Here is a 17,765-nt window from a genome sequence, read left to right on the forward strand (position 1 = left end):
ATGTCTCTGGTGCCCCTTCACATCTGACATACCTTTTGGGAGGTGTATCCACGACCTAAGAAGGATTATTGTGAGTGATTATTGAGTGATTGTAGTGAGGATATGATGTACTATTGATGGAGAGAGAGAGAGAGTCAGAGATAGTCAATTCTATCAAAATAGTGTAACTGTATATGAGAGATTGAGAGAGAGAACTATGAAGACATTGAAGATGAATAATATGTGATGTATTTCCATTCAAAGATGGTGTATTCCCTTGTGTTCTTTGTTCTATTGATGGATTTTGTGAGGATATTGGAGAATATGGTTGATTCTATCAAATCCGTGGGAGATATCTACTATGATGCTGCGTGAAGAATTGTTGTTTTCTTTGTTTTGATGATCAAAGGAATGAAATAAAAGCTTATTGATGTTACAAGATAGATTTTCTTGCAAGAGAATTCCCTTTTCCTTGGTGTTCCTCTTGGGGCTCCATTCTGGGTTGCAACAATCTTAATAGCATTATTTTTGCAAAATTATCTTTCTATGACTGCTCCTTGTCAAATAATGATTGCTACTTGGTTAGGGAAAACTCCTTTTATTTCATATTTTTGAACCTTTAGGTGTATTTCTTATATTCAAGTACCCAAAGAGACTCCTAGAAAACTTGACCATTCTAGTTTGAAAGTTATTTTCATTAGATATTCTTATTTTTCTAAGGGATATAAGTTTTATGATCCATCCTCCAAGCAAGTAATCATAAGTCGTAATTCTATTTTCAATGAGCAACTTATGGGCATCACATGGTCGCAAGAGGATGCTAGGAGGACTTGGTCATTGGAGGACATTGATGACAAAAAGTCATTACTCACTACTTTTCCTTTTCAATATGATGATGAACCTTCTTCACTGGATAATATTGACTCTTCAAATTAGGACTCACATCCTGTACCTATTATTGATGATGATGACCTTGGCATTGATGTTTATATTGATCTCCCAAGTCAGAATTTATATGGTACCTATCATGTTTATGATGTTGATATTCTTGAGAATGCTCTCAATATTTGTGAAGAACTTGTCTCCTACAATGATGCCATGTCATCCCCACAAAAGGAAAAATGGCAAGAGGCTATGGAAATTGAGCATTGATTTCTTCTCTCTAAAGGTACATGGGTTCTAGCTTAGTTAACACCTGGATGTACTACTATTAAATGCAAGTGGGTTTATAAGACAAAAAAAAAGAGCAAATGGAACATTTGAAAAATTTGAAGCAAGGTTAGTTGCCAAACATTTTTTACAAATCGCAGGAGTTGATTGTCAAGAAACTTTCTCACCTATTGATCCTATTACTAGTATTCACGTCTTGTTAGTTTTTGTTGTTGAGTTTGATTCGGAGGCTCATCAAATGGATCTAAAAATTTCTTTTCTTAATGGGAAATTAAAGGAAGAGATACACATGGAGCAACTCAAGGGATTTTCATGGTGAGAGCTATGGCAGGAGAGCAAGAGCAAAAGCAAGAGCAAGAGCAAGAGCAAGAGCAAGAGCAAGAGCCAGAGTAAGAGCGAGAGCGAGAGAGAGAGAGAGAGAGAGAGAGAGAGAGAGAGAGAGAGAGAGAGAGAGAGAGAGAGAGAGAGAGAGAGAGAGTCACAATGTGGGAACTCCAACAGTCACAATGTGTGACCAACCTTTCCTTCATTCAAAGGTCATTTAAAGAATAAAGAATGTGTGACAGTGATGGGTGCCTACCACTTGTAGTGTGTAGTGATGGGTACTGTCACTGTAATAATACACAGGCGGCTAGGCAGAGGTGCCTTTAACCCCAATAACCTCCGAATTAAGGAAAATATGTACTAGTGAGGAGTGAAAAGAAAAATAAAAGACAATACAACATGTACACGTGTATAACAGAATGCGGAAAGATGTAATCTCATCCCACGCCCATCAACCTCCTGAGGAAGGACAAGCGCTCTATAGAAAGGCTTTTCATGAGCAAGTCTGTAAGATTTTGATCAGTTGAGATCTTAAGAAGGTCAAGAGACTTGTCCTCAATGACCCCAAGTATGTAGTGATACCTCACCTCAATGTGTTTCATCTTCGCATGGAAGACCGAATTCTTGGCTAACTAGATAGCACTCATAGAATCAGAATGCATGGTAGGGATAGCATCAATACCAAGGTCATGAACCAAATGACCCAAACAAATGGCCTCCTTGCAAGCCTCAGTGGTTGCAACATACTCAGCTTTTATAGTAGAAAGGGCCATGCATTTTTGCACCCTGGACATCCATGAAACCACACCTTTAGCATAAGTGAACACATAACCAAAAGTGGACTTCCTACTATCTGCATGTCCTACATAATCAAAGTCAATGTGCCCCACGACTCCTATATCCTAGCTACCATAGCATATGTGTGTATCTGCAGTGCCCTTCAGGTGCCTCAAGATACCCTTCATGGCATCCCAATGCTTCTTCCCAGGTGTAGCCATATAGTGTGCCACAACACCAACTACAAAGGAAATATTTAGATGAGTGGCTATCATGGCAACTGCCCACTATAGATGGATAGGGAATCTTGGCCACCTCGGTCCTCTGCTCATCTACCTTCATACAATCAACCTGTGATACCTTCACATAAGAAGGTAATGGACATCCAATAGGCTTCATGTCCTGCATGTAGAAGCACTCAAGGACTTTATGAATGTACTCCCTCTACGACAAGTAGATGAGTCCTTGATCCATGTCGTGTCTAATGCGCATACCAAGTATGTGAGAGGTCTCTCCCATATCCTTTATCTCAAAGCTATTCTTGAGTTGAGCCTTAAGAGCATCTAGCTCATCATTTGCTTTCCCTACTAATAGCATGTCATCCACATAGAGAACTAAAATACAATTACTGATCCATAGCACTATGTTTTAGCCTTGTGACTGCATAAAGGCATCAAACTTATGATACCATTCCCTAGGTGCCTACTTCAATTCATAAAGACTTTTCTTTAGCTTGTATACTGTACTCCATGCCAGGCTCTGCAAAGCCCTTAGGCTGCTCCATGTAAATCTCATAGTGCAAGTCTCCATGTAAGAAAGCTATCTTGATATCCATCTTGTACAAGTTTAAGTCAAGCTATGCAACCTATGCCAAGACTAAGCGCAAGGTGGTCGTCTTAACCACATGAGAGAAGACATCATCAAAGTCAATACCATGCTCTTTCTTAAAACCCTTTGCTACTTGTAATGAAAGAGACCTAACTGTCCTAACTAAGAGGAAGGAGAGAGAGAAGGACTGCAAAAGAAGAGGAAGAGGAGAGAGAAAGGCAAGAAAAAGAGAGAGAAAGAGGGAGAAAGGAAGAAGAGGAAGAAGAAAAAGAAGAAGCCATGGAAGCTTGAGAAGGTGAAAAGAGAGTTTCTTGATAATTTTTGTCGTGCCTCAAAATACCCTCTTACACATTATATACAATCAGTGTGACTAGTATGTTCCCATGCCATGTTCCCGTGATCCCTGTTCATTACAAACCATCTCATCTCATAAAATTTTTGTCCTAAAAAACAAGGGATGTAGTCATGGACTGTAAGGGTGTGCCGTAGGAAATCAGCCATAACTTTGTGTCGAAAACTCCGAATGGGACAGTTGAGGTGTCATTGCCCATGAGATGTACTTTCAACCCAGGTGGGTGGGGCGGGGCTGCAATCAGGTCAGGACCAAAACTGTTACAAAATAAAGGGCTGTCCAGGAATTACTAGTGTGCTATCCCAGATGGTATGGCTCGAGAAAAACAACCATAACTTCCACTAGGGAACTCCGATCGGGGCAAGTAAGGTGTTGGCACGGTGTCAAAGAGTTTATTGTTCATAATATAAATCATGGGATTCTTATGAACACACAAGAACTTTACTAGGATTTATATGAGGAATTTGCATACATAATTCAGTCATTGTTACCCAACAACCAACTTAGTTACATAAGTTCTTTTGTATTTAGCATACAATTTTCAGTTGTACCATATATATTGATTTAAAAAAAAAAGTCTATAGGAACCTACAACTTGGTCAGCTGGAAGAAATTGATAGTCTGCAGGATAAATCACATTGATTCAAGTGGAAAATATGGTTAGAAATCATGAAAAATGCCAAAAGTCCACTAGATTCATGGGGGACCTGAAGTAATGAACCAAAGTGATCTGTAAGTGACCTAAGTAGGTCAAAAAGTAAAGTGGAACTGAGCAGGATGTAGCCCGCAATTTTTGGCGCAAAATGCAGGCCTGCACACCCTAGAGCATCTGGAGAAAACTGGGAGCTATGGTGCATGCTTTGGAGCATGCAAACTGAAGATAAACTAGAGCTGAAGATGAAGATACAAACAAGGAAGGTAAGAGCTCCTCTTACCCGTCTATTTGGTCTGACAAAAATGCATGGTATGACAATCTATAAAACGGGGAAAATCTGATAGAAAAGTATTGAGCCTGCTCTTATGTACGTCTTCTCTCATTTTATTTACCTCATTCATGGTCTAATGAAGCCCGATTTGTATCCAAGTACTTGAGTGACTTTGGGGCAAGCAAAGGGGGAGGATTTTGAAGGTGTATGGGTTGTTATGGACTGAAAAAACGAGTCATAAACAGGGCAGCCCACTGTTCTTTTCCATTTTGATGAACAAACAAGTGATTCATGTGATTGAAATAGAAGAAATTGACCTCTTAACATCAGGGCTTTACCCATTAATGATTAGAGGAGCTTATTCATGAGTTTATATACACTTTTTGAGCTTGATTATGGGCTGGAATTTTCTGTTTTCAAACAGGGCTGAAGTTAAAATTATGCTCCATCAATGCATTTCATGTACTATTGGTCCATGTCTTGAATGTACTTGAGTCTACCATCAAAATACTTGTTTCTTGAAGTTGTAATCCGTCTATGTGCATGAGTTAAAAGCCATTTGAGCTTGCATTTGGTATATGCATTTGGATTACAAATATGAGAATATCCTTTTATGTAATGGCTTATTTTTCCAAATGCATTTGATGTAATCAAGATAGTGACATTAATTCCATTCATGTATGCTAAATACATAGAAAAAGGTTGATATCTTCTTCTTCAACCAAGTCATTTCTAAAACCCGAATCTTGTCAAACTCCATTCTTTTTCCATTCTCCAAACCTTGAATCCCATACTTTTCTTCTGCTCTAAGCCCCGGTGGTAGACCTTCAACCCCTAACACGACGACAGTGGTGAACCCGACGTGAAAGGTCCGCTGTGGAAGAGAAAGTACAATGGGAGAATCATCAAGTTCGGGAGGAGATGCCTTGCAACATTTTGTTCGTCTGATGCAAGAAAGCCAACAACAACAATTGCAATTTCAGCAGTAGTTGCAATTGCAACAACAACGAAGACAAGAAGAAGATCGGAATGATGCCGCCGCCATTAAAGCTTTGGAAACAGTTGGGCAAGAGCTCAAGCAATTTAATGGGCAAAATGTATCCTCTTTTATCCGCCTCTATACTGACAAGATGGTCTTCTTCGAAGTTCCTCAACATGCTTGGAGCCGACCGTTTGGCTGTGCATGGTCTCCAAGACCGAATTCATGGTCTTTTCCAAAAAGACGCGGGATGGTCCGCGTTCAAGAAGGCTCTTCGAGAAGAAAATTTTCTTGAAGATTCTGGCCTTATGACAAATAAAGTTTTCACTGAATGGGTTGAAAGGCCCAATAAGGGTCTAACCGCCACTGCTCTTCATCGCGAATTTGAAAGCAAATTTTCTCAACTAGATCCTGAGGATCAACAAGGTATGGAAAGCCAGAAGATTGAATTATTTCTAAAGGCTGCAGATCCTTTCCTTCAAGAAAAGCTAACTGATCAACTTGAAGATCCTGACTCTGAGACGGGATTGAAGACTGCTTGGAGTGATGTCACTGAAGCAGTTAATATGATTGCTCGAAGAGAGCGGTTTTGCCTAAGATGGGGATCAACCCCTGCACCAACTGAATCCATGAAGGAGCCTATTCCTGTTTCTTGACCTCCTGTCTCTATGGCCGAGCAACCAAGAAATTTTGTTGTTCCATCTCCAAAGAAGGATGTCATGGATAAGCTAATTAAAAGCATGCGGGATCTCCATCTTAATCTAATGGAGATTAATTCCAAAGTGGAAAGGCTTGATGTGAAAGTGGAAGAAAGGGGACGATCAACTGCCCAAAGACCTGTACAAGAAGGCTTCAAAAGACGTTGTATCTAGTGTGATAGCCTACAGTATGATAAGAGGGAGTGCGGTGCATTCCGTGAAGCTGAAGCACAAAAATTAGTCTTTTGGAAGGATGGTAAAATTCATGCAACCAAAACCGGGCTTTCTCTTGAGCCAAAATTTGGCAACGGTGGCATGAAGAAAAGATTGGAGGATTTGGCAACAAGAACAAAAACTAATGCAAAATCTAAAGTGTGGATGCAGGCCTTAGATCGCATGGAGCAAGGCAAGGCAACCAAAGATGATTTAACTACTGCCAGTCAATGCATCTGAGGAAGAACCGGATGGACCGAGCCAGTTGATTCATTTTCATCTTTTGCTCGGTTAGCTGAAATTAATAATCATGAAGCCATGATAGAAGAAAAAAGAAGAAGAGATAAAGATGTTGTCGGTCTTTCTTCTTCAGGACCAACTAAACGCGTGACAAGAAGTAAACCAGATCAGCAGAAGGCTGCTGAAAATCCATCACCACTAGAGCTTGATATGGGAGATGCCCCTCAAGCAAAGAAGACAGAAGGAAAAAGAAAAATTAAACATCCTAGTTACAAGTTGCAATCTGACATAGAGACCGCAACGGATCTTAAGCGGATCCTAGAAGAAAGGATTCTTGGAAGTAGAATTGAATTTACATTAGGTAAAATTCTCAGAATTGCAAAACGAGGATTTCATGATGTAATAATTGATGTAATTAAACAAAAAAGACAATATGTTGGCAAGGAAACTGAAGAATCTGTGCATGCTTTTTTGCAAGCATTTCATGTGTATTTGCAGGATGAAGAGAAGTTGAAAACTCAAGGGATTCGATTGGACGCAATCAAAGAATTGATTGTAGCCATAGAAGCCAAAGATTAAGACATCTATGAAGCACAAACTGAAGAAGCTATTATGGTGGGGACTTTTCAATCTAAAGTGCAGCCCATGCTTAAGAAAGAATCTCATCTTCACAACATGCAAGAAGAAAGTGATGCTCACTTTATTCCTAGTAGTCACTACTCCCGTACCCATTGGGCAAGGGCGACCACTGAAACCATTGTTAAGATTGGAGAAAAAGAGACTCCATGCATTGCCCTTATAGACCATGGCTCAGAGATTAATGTCATGCCAAGAAGTCTCTACGAGAATGGCGGATGGCCCATTGATGTGGAACCAGGATGGTGCATGAAAGCATCCAATAACTCCTCTGGTGATCTTTATGCAGCATGCCCTTATGTACAAGTTACTATTGGTAATGTAAAAGATGAATTTCATTTCTTTGTTCAAGATTCCAGCAGCTATCCTATCATTCTTGGACAACTTTTTATTTCTGAGTCTCGTTTAGAGACAAAGACCCTTGATGATGGTTCATCATATGCTCGAATAAGAAGTAAGGATAATGACAAAGCTGTCCAATTCTTGATTGTATGTGTAAATCATCACCCGAATAGAGATCGATTGAGAGATCATCCTGTTCCTCCTAATGCCCGAGAATTTAAGGGTTTTCGAGTAGCACTGCTATAAGTGGAGGCTATGGCAGTGCATCATGTTATAAAAAATTACCTTCACATGTAAAGGGGGCAAGGCCAAAAGCTGACTTGCAGGTTTTTATGGCCAATAGTGTGGGATGTTATAAACAGTTTTCAACCATGAATAGGGCTGAAAGAAAGCATCTATGCCATGTGGAACAAGAACTGAAGAAAATTGATGTTTTTCCTATAGATGAAAAATTTACAAGGCTATTTTATGGGTTGAATTATAATGATACAATGGCTAAAATATATGCAGCTGTTCATGTAGAAAATCAAGCTAAAAATCAGTCCATACAAGTATGCACATTGGATATGTATGACATAATTCAAGAATCTACAGATCATGAAGCTTTTGGACATCCGAACAAGGAAGAGGTAAGAGTAGAAACAAAGTATAAGACAGTTGATAAAAAGGTCAAGCCAGTGGCTACTCCTCTACCACCCAAAAGTGAAGGACTAGCAAAAAGGATATCCAAATAGCCAAGCCTTTGTGATCCCAAAGATTGGTCACCAATTTATAGCAGACAGTTTACAAGAGCTGAAATTTGGTGAAGAATCTTTTCTCTTGCCGAGCTGAAAAGCAAATCTTCATGCAGATGATAAAGAATCATGGTAAAGCTTTTTCATTTCAGCCACATGAAATTGGCTGTGTGGATCCAAGCGTTGTGGCATCAATGGTGATTTTTACGGTCCCACACATTCCTTGGAATCTTAAACCAATTCCGGTACCAAGGGCTCATTTGCCTAAGTTATTGGAGCTTCTAAATGAAAAGATAAAAATGCGAATATTGGAGCCATCTTCAGCTCCATATTCCAACCGATGGTTTACCTTGCCTAAGAAGAATGGATCTTTGCGATTCATTTAAGATTTACAACATGTCAATAAAGTCACTATTAGAAATTTTGGTTTGGAGCCGATTGTTGATGAATTTGCTGAAGTTTTGCAGGTAAAGCAATTTATTCCATGGGAGATTTATATTCAGGCTATGACCAATTTCAGCTTGCTTTGGAAAGCCGAGACATTACCGCAATGAAGACGCCTCTTGGCTTAGTCCGCATGTGTACTCTACCTCAAGGGGCTACGAATTCAGTAGCTCACATGATGAATGCCATGCATAAAGTGTTGAGAGATTATATTCCTCAATTAACCCTTTCTTTCCTTGATGATGTACCAATCAAAGGATGTGAAGTTCATGAGAAGAATAAAGAACTCAACAAACTTGGATGCTGCAAGTTTGTTTCTGATCATATTAATGATTGTGCTCAAATCTTGTCTAAATTAGAAGAAGTCTATCTTACTCTTTCAGGTGCTTAATCTGTTTTTGGAGTCGAAGAAGTTATTGTGGTAGGGCATATGTGTGGTCCATATGGCCGAAAGCCTTCTCCATCCAAGATTGATGCTATCAGCAAAATGCAGAAAATATGCACAAATGTTTCGAAGGTGAGAAGATCTCTTGGTGCATATGTCTTCCACCTTATTTGGATCCCACATTTTGCTCATGTTGCTAAAAATCTTTATCAACTGCTAAGGAAAGGCCAAAGGTTTATATGGGAAAAATAACATACTCAAGCTATTCGAAAACTAAAGAAATTTGTGATTTTAGCCCCCACCTTAAAGAGGGCTAATTACTCTAATGGACAGCCTATTATACTCATAGTAGACACAAGTCCTATTGGAATAGGATGGGCAGTTGATCAAGATGACCTTGAAGGCAATAGATATGCAATTCGCTTTGGAGCGAAGGTTCTTAATGAATGACAAAGAAGGTATGCTCAAATTAAAAGAGAACTTTGGGAGTAGTAACTGCATTGAAATGTGATCGAGATTACTTCATGGGCGCACATGTAATAGTTGAAACAGATTGCCTTCCACTCTTGGGCATGATGCCAACTGTTCCACTCCCGACATAGCTATGGTAAGGTGAATAGCCTATATTAAATCCTTAAATCCTGATTTGAAACATATTACAGGAAGAGATAATCCAGTTGCTGACATGCTTTTGCGTGCCAGTTATAAGGATGAAGAAGAAATGATGGATGAGGAAGAATCAGAGTCTATATTTGCTAAAAATGATGCTGTAAATGCAGATTCAAATATGAAAACAACAAGTACAGTTGTACCTAATGATGGTTTAGCTGTCAAAAATGCAGGTACAATAATAATTACAGCAAGTACAATAGGTTCAGTTGCTAAAACAAATTTTACGTCAGCAAAGAAGGAATAAACAACCAAAGAAGGATAGTGGGCAGCTGATAGACAGCATGCTCAATGTTTTGTTATGGTTTATTCACACTTTAAAGAAGAATATTATGAAGATGATTAGCTAAAAATTGGCCAATTTTTTAGCACTATGACAAAGAAGGAAGATTGGACTAATGAAGAGTTTAAGAGAATCAAGAGAAAAGCTTATGGCTTTTTTCTTAAAGATGGCTACCTTTGGAGGCATGCGAAAAAGAAATGAGGGGCACCTATTCGAGTCTTAGGAGAAAAAAAAATACTCAAAGACAGGTCATGTAAGAATTTCATGAAAGCCTATTGGCTGGTCATAGAGGCATATGGGCACTTTTGCCAAAATAAAAGAGAAATTTTGGTAGCAAAACATGTATAAAGACATTGAGCATTTTGTTAAATCTTGTCATGTTTGTCAAATGTACTCTATGGTTAAGCATAGAGATGGGCTTTAGCCTACATTTCCTTTATCCATTCGCTACAGATGGGTTTTTGATTTAGTAACCATGCCTATAGGAATTTGGAACATGAGATATCTAGTACTTGGTAGGGAAGATCTCATAAATCAAGTGGAAGGAAAAACCTTGACAACAAAGTCTATTCAAGTTGTTTGTAGATTTTTACTTGAAGAAGTATTTTGCAAGTATGGTTGTGTTGCCAAAGTAACTGCTGATAGAGGAGAATTGGATGCTGATGACGCACGATCACATCTAGATAGGCTAGGCAGAGTTCTTCAATGCATACATATTTTTGCATGTAGCATCGATTGATTGGTTGCATATCATGGATTCAACATTGCATATTTTTCCAAATCATGAAAGAATGGACACGGTGTTCATTTCATAGCATATTCTTGCTAGGGCACACTGCATAAAAAAACAGGTTCATATCCAGAGAATATTTTGAAGACTCAAGGATCAACGAAAAGGTCGTACATTTTACATCATCAACGAGTATTTCTTGAAGAAAAAGAGGACATGTATGGTGAAAGTGTGTGCAATTACAAGCACAATAGGCCAAGGAAGGGAATAAGACATCCAAGATAAAAGATGGAGAAAAATGATACAATTTACAAACATCAGTATTTTTGCTCATTTTTTATCGAATTTTGTAATTCTGTCTGTATAGGCTTGTCGACCAGATGTGTTCCAATCGTTTTGAGTACCCGAACAACTATATTCGGAGTTCACATGACAAAGTTATTATCCAAACAAGTTACAAACAGGCATAAAGCAGAAAAAACGAAAATAGTGAAAAGTAGTAGAAAAGCAAAAGCCAAAAGCTGAAAGCAAAAAGCCTAATGTGTGTGAGTGTGGATAGAAAACTATATAAGGAGAGGAGATTGAAGAGTTAAGGGCCTTCCCCCTTGATTACAATTGTATTTTATGAGAGAGGAGAGTGGAGGGTCGCATGCTAGAGTGAGCTCTTGTCATGCCAATTTGGAAGTTGGGGCTTTTGGGTGTCAAAGCGCCGAGCATCGGCTCAAGGTTGTTAAGGTGCGAGAATATATTTCTCTTGGTTTGCTTTCGAATTATTGGTATTTCCATTGTGTGGTTATGTGATGCTCTACCCACATACGGGTTTTAAATTTTTTGTGAGCTATAAGAGGCATTGTTTTTAGTCTTGTTTTGTGGTGTTTTATCAAATATTTGAATTTTTCAAGTTGTGTTGTGTATCCAACAAAGTCAATTATCCCAACCGGCACTCCTTAACGTCTCGTTATCGGGTTGTGAGAGAGGCTTGCTCTCGATCACCGCTCACGTAACACCGGCATACAAGGCTAGATTAGTAGTGTAATGAACAAGGATCACGGGAACATGGCATGGAAGCATACTAGTCACACTGACGGTATATAAGGTGTAAGAGAGTATTTTGAGGCATGAAAAAAATTATCAAGAAACTCTCTTTTCACCTTCTCAAGCTTCCATGGCTTCTTCTTCTTCCTCCTCTTTTTCTTCCTTTCTTCCTCTTTCTCTCTCTTCTTCTTTCCTTTCTCTCTCCTCTCCCTCTTCTTCTGCAGTCCTTCTCTCTCTCCTTCCCCTTAGTTAGGACAATTAGGTCTCTTTCATTACAAGTGGTATCAGAGCTTTGTCCTTGATCCTTCTATTTTCCCATAGATATAGGGCTCTCACACTTTCCCACAGTTAGAAAACTCCAGCTACATCTCTTTCATAGGTACACAGGAGTACTCAGGCAGGCTGACAGCCCTCTTGAAGACTATGGCAGCCTTTCTTGGAGCTTTCCCAAGAACCATGGACAAATCTGGAGGCGAGCAGACAAATTTGACAGGTCATCACAATTTTCATGCAAGTTTTTTTAGGGTTTTGGGCAAAAAGGAGGGCAGCACAGTTAGAGAAGGCCAAAAACTCAGTTACTTTTCAAGAAGACCTTCTCTCTCCTCCTTTCCCCAAGCTGCCATGGAAGCTCCAACCTAAGAACCTCAGAAATCTTACTTCCCCCCTCTTCCCGAGCAAGAATGGTTGATCCCAATGCCTTCCCTTCAGCTGGAGTAGCATATAGAGCAGCAATAAGCTTGATCTACCCTGGCCTGTAGCCCTAGGAGCAGCCTTGAAATTTGCGGTGCAAAAAACGGGCTGCTTCTTGGCCTGCTGTGGATAGCTCCCCCAGCCCTCCTCTCCTTCCTGACCTCACTCCTGGCTCTTAGCAACCTTCTTGGGCAACATTAGAGGCATCTTCCTCAGCTCTTGGACTCCCCTTATCAAGCTCAGAAATCTTGAAGATTTTGGTCTTTTCTTGGTCCCCGGGAGTCCCTCTTCAAGCCTAGCTCAAGATTTCAGTCATCAAGAAGCACGGGAAGAAGATTACAAGCAAGATTTGAAGGCATACACTTGTGGGCAGCCATGGCTATGGAGTAGAACTTCAATTTCAGCAAGAACTCTTCATGGGAAGGTCTTGAGCCATCCTGCCTTGACTACACCTTTTTTTGACAGAGCACAACCATTTTGGAGCTATGGAGCATGTGGGATCAAAGTGGAGCTCTCATGAAGGACTGAGGTGGCATTAATGGCTGCCTTCTTCTCCAAAAGACTCAAGGTAACCGATTCTTGGCTCTCATTCTCTCCATTTAAGCCTCTTGTTGAATCCCATCCACTTGTTTGAGAGAATGTATGAGTCCAAGTAGATAATAGGAGTCCCAGACATTGAATGCATGCTAAATATTAATCCCTATCATTTCCCTTTGATATTGTGGCACTGAAATGGATTTTACTCATGCTGAAGCTTCATTGTGATTATATTTTTGCTTACCCATAACCCGTTTGGCTTCTTGTGAATTGGCTGAGCCAAGAAGTGATTTAAAAAAATCCATTGTATAAGGGTGAGTAGGCAGTGAGTCACTGCCAGTAAGCTCTCTATCCATATTCCCCATTCCAATTCCATGCACTTCATGAAAAGCCCAAAATTTTGATTCCTGAAATCATGCTAGGTGTTTACTTAATAAATTTTTGCCATGTATATTCTGGGTGAGAAAAAGCCCGATGCCAGGCGAGGTGGCAAGACAAAAGAGGGGTGACCCCCCTTGCCATCAAAGACCCTGAAGGGGTGCACAACCCGGCCCGGGGGAAACTTTGCCCACCTCCCATTGATCCGGAGCCCAAAAAATTATTGCAAGTGCAAGTACATTTGATGGAATAGTCTGAACCCTGATCATTTGAGTCTACAAGCACGTACATGCATTGGTAATATCACGAACCACTTGGTAATGTATGGTGGATGCAATGCAAGAAGGGCAGGGTATGCAATTATGGAAATGGTCTTAGCAATGACCTATGGATGCAAAGGATGTATGGCTTTATGTGGCATTGAGAGCCACTATTGAGGCCTTGAATGTCTAGGATAAGACCCTCACCATTGGGATAAGGCATGCTCCTTGATGACTAGGATAAGACCCTCACCATTGGGATAAGGCATGCTCCTTGAGGGAGTCTTTGAAGGGTATAATAGATAGCTAGTATTAACCACTGTTGAGGTCCTAGATGTCTGGGATAAGACCCTCACCATTGGGATAAGGCATGCTCCTTGAGGGAGTCTTTGAAGGGTATTGCAGATAGCCAGTCCTACACAGTCACCCTGCAAAAGTTGATTAAACAAAAACCTTCTTGTGTGATTGAGTACGGGCTCTATAGCTTGATTCGAAGAGGGAATCTTCCCCTTTGATTTGAACTAAAAACTCCCCATTCCGCCTTACGGTTTGGGAGATACACTCAGTTTTGTGCTCAAAGGTATTGTGGGACAAGCAACAGTCCTACATACTCAGCCCGTAAAAGTTGATTACAGCAAAGCTTTCTTTGTGATTGAGTGTGGGCTCTATATCTTGATTCTAAGAGGGCATCTTCCCCTTCGATGTGAACTAAAAACCTCCCCATTCCGCCCTACGGTTTGGGAGATACACTCAGTTTTGTGCACAGAGGTACTGTGGGACAGGCAGCAGTGCTACATAGTCATCCCACAAAAAGTAATTACAGTAAAGCCCTGATCATTTACTGTCAGAGATATTTTTGAATAGCCTCGTAGAGGGATCGAGAGCTTTCATTTGAATCAAAAAGTTTGGCGATCGGAGTTCCCTAGCTCAAGATATCGTCATTTTTGTAACGAGGGGTCTGGTGGACTACACTTGGGATGGCAGGCCACAAGGATAAAGCAAAGGCCCAGGATGAATTTCAGCGTGAAATAAGGGACTCCCGTGCCTCAATGAACGATCCTAGATTAGCCCAGGAGGATCGTGAAGACATGTTTGAAGAGGGTGCCCCGAGATAGATCGCTTATCTCTCCTCAACCAAACCTTATGCCAACATGAGACCCATCATGCTGAACGACATCGAGAGATGGAGCAACGCCATAGGGAGATGGAAACCCGCCAAGATCACTGTCATTCTGAGATGATGGCCAAAATGGACCTACTCATAGAGCGCATGGGCACCCTCATCCCTACCATTGTCCCCCTCAGATCGACCCAAGGAGTATGTCCCTCCCCGTGAGGCTAAACCCCCCCTGCCATTGGAGACCGGGCATAGCCCACAAGGTCTTGGTGGTACCCATGGCATTCCCCATAGCACTTATGAGACAGGTGAGCCCTCCACTCGACATGATGAACCCCTCCTTCCCTCCCCCGTTACAAATCCTTCAAGCCCATCATTGCACCCCAACTCCCCTGTAACGGAAGCTACTTGCACACTCAAGGGAATGGCTCCAATGCAAATCTTGGAAAGCATGGAATGCACAGAGTGCATGGGCAGCATGCATATGGCAATGGGCAGCATGCACATGACAATGGGCAGCATGCATATGGCAATGGGCAACATGCACATGGCAATGGGCAACATGCACATGGCAATGGGCAGCATGCATATGGCAATGGGCAACATGCATATGGTAATGGGCAGCATGGACATTTTGGTCAGCAAGGTCCTAATGGGAAATTTGGTACTCATGTAATGCAAGGGCAGCATGGCCCCCATGGAAATTTTGGACAGCCGGGGATTGGACAGCAAGGCATGTATGGGCAGCACGTAGCACATGGCATTCATGGGCAGCAAGGCCCAAATGAGCTGCGTGACAAGATTGTGTTTACTAAATTCAATGGGCAGTCCTCATCCCCAGCTGAACTAGAGGAATGGACCTCTAAATTGGAAGCCTATTTTCTCATCTACCCCCGTATCGATGAGGCAAAGATCATTTTTGCCTCCCTTCATTTAGAAGGTTTTGCCCACACATGGTAGAGATTCGTTCAAAGAGAAAATCAGCAGTTTCGTGATTGGGAAGAGTTCAAGATGCATATAATCCAAGTTTTTGTCTCCCCGGTGGAAAAAGAATGCTTGGCTAGACAATGGTATCAGTTTGATAAGTGAAATCTCATTGGGAGGGAGTACACCAATCAATTTATGAACCTATCCATGTATGTTGAGGTAGTCAGTGATGAGGCCAAATTGCATAAATACATTTATGGGCTAGATGTGCATCTCTCAGCTGATGTAATGGCTCAAAAGCCAACCACCCTATTTGCAGCCATAGAATTGGCTGAACGCTATGGTCAAAAATACTGCCGCAATGAGGGCATGCAGCCCATTGCAGGACAATAGAGATACCCTATCAGGCAACCCCCATATGCTAATAATTATTGCATCAACAATGCAAGAAATGGCAGCCCCAAAATTCCTACTTACCCCACTTTTAATGCTGAAAGGAAATATGGCAATTTTGGGATAGCACCACCCTCCAAAAGTGACCCAAAGTATGCTGAAAATAAGACAAGGAATGGCTTCAAACCTAACGGTCAAAAATTCATTCCTCCTGAAGTGGTCAAGGATAGAAAAGCCAAAGGCTTGTGCTTTACATGCGGGGATAAGTACATGACTGATCATGCATCCAAATGCCCATTTAAGAACGCCATTGTCAAGTTTAATAGCATGTATGTGCTAGAAGATAGTGACAAGTTAGAAGAGGACTTGCATGACAACTCTCCAATGATGACACTTACTGAAAATGCTAAATGTGAGGAGGATATTGATACCGATCAGTTTTATGACTCACCGGACGGGTTCCCTTTTGACCTCGGTGGCTGCCCCATTGATGACATGCTTGGGAATGACCCTTGGCACCCCTCATTCACCACTATATCAGCTTGCTCGATCTCCATGGATGCATGGAACGGCTCTAGGAGCCCGAACACCCTACGAGTGCATGGTAACATTGATGGCAAGAGTGTATACATCCTCATAGATAGTGGCAGCACGCACAGTTTTGTGAATAAATCGACTCTTGGCCATTTGACGTGTGTTCCCACTGAGTTACAGCAACCTCTTCGGGTTCAAGTGGCCAATGGAAATGAGGAAGTGAGCTCCCATGTATGCACACAAGTGTCTCTCATGCTGGTTGAAAATTACAATGCAAAGGTAGACTTAATTACCCTTGATATGGGCCCCATGGATGTTGTTTTGGGATGTGATTGGCTTCAGCAGTTGGGAAAAATCTCTATGGACTTCTCTCAGATGTATATGGAGTTTATAATGCATGGGTAGCTTGTAGGCTTGGAGGGAATCAAAGAAAATGCAGATTTTCAGCTTATAACAGCAAGACAACTCAAAAAATAATTCAAGAAATGCTCCCAAATCTTTGTCTTGCATTTGCATAAGGATAATGATGACCAACACACCTTGGGGAAGTAAAATGCAGCACTAAAAGCGCTTTTGGCTGAATATGAGGACCTATTTTAGCCCCCCACTATACTGTTCCCCCTGAGAGATCGGTGGATCACCCGATTGACTTGAAGCCCCATGCCAAGCCCATCAATAAATACCCATATCGACTCTCTAAATGTGAACGAGAGGAAGTAGCAAAGCAAGTCAAGGAACTCACTGAGATGGGATTCATAGAGCCTAGCTCTTCCCCTTATGCCTCCCCGGTTCTATTGGTTAAGAAAAAGGACGGATATTTCCGGTTGTGCATTGACTACCGTGATCTCAATAAGATCACCGTCAAAAATAGATACCCCATCCCTCGAATTGATGACTTGCTTGATGAACTCAAGGGAGCACACTAGTTCGCCAAGATTGATTTGCGATCCGATTACCAACAAATCAGAATGAGGGTGGGTGATGAAGTCAAAACAGCCTTTCGGACTGACCGTGGCTTGTACTATTTCCTTGTCATGCCATTTGGGCTCACTAATGCACCCACCACATTTCAGAGCTTAATTAACAAAATATTGCAGCCATGGCTTTTCCAGTTTGTGTTGGTATTCTTTGATGATATACTCATTTACAGCAAGTCACTGCATGATCATCTGAAGCATGTCAAGC

General features: G+C 41.1%; 1 pseudogene; it reads left to right on the top strand.

Annotated features, from left to right (window-relative positions):
• Nucleotides 1-17,765, top strand: part of LOC148028510 (protein ENHANCER OF LHP1 1-like) — a 177,846-nt pseudogene that overhangs the window by 3,425 nt on the left and 156,656 nt on the right.

This window comes from Lygodium microphyllum, chromosome 11 (genome assembly GCF_053477565.2).
Source record: "Lygodium microphyllum isolate KBCC chromosome 11, Lygodium_microphyllum_v1.1.10, whole genome shotgun sequence".
Classification (NCBI taxonomy): Eukaryota; Viridiplantae; Streptophyta; class Polypodiopsida; order Schizaeales; family Lygodiaceae; genus Lygodium; species Lygodium microphyllum.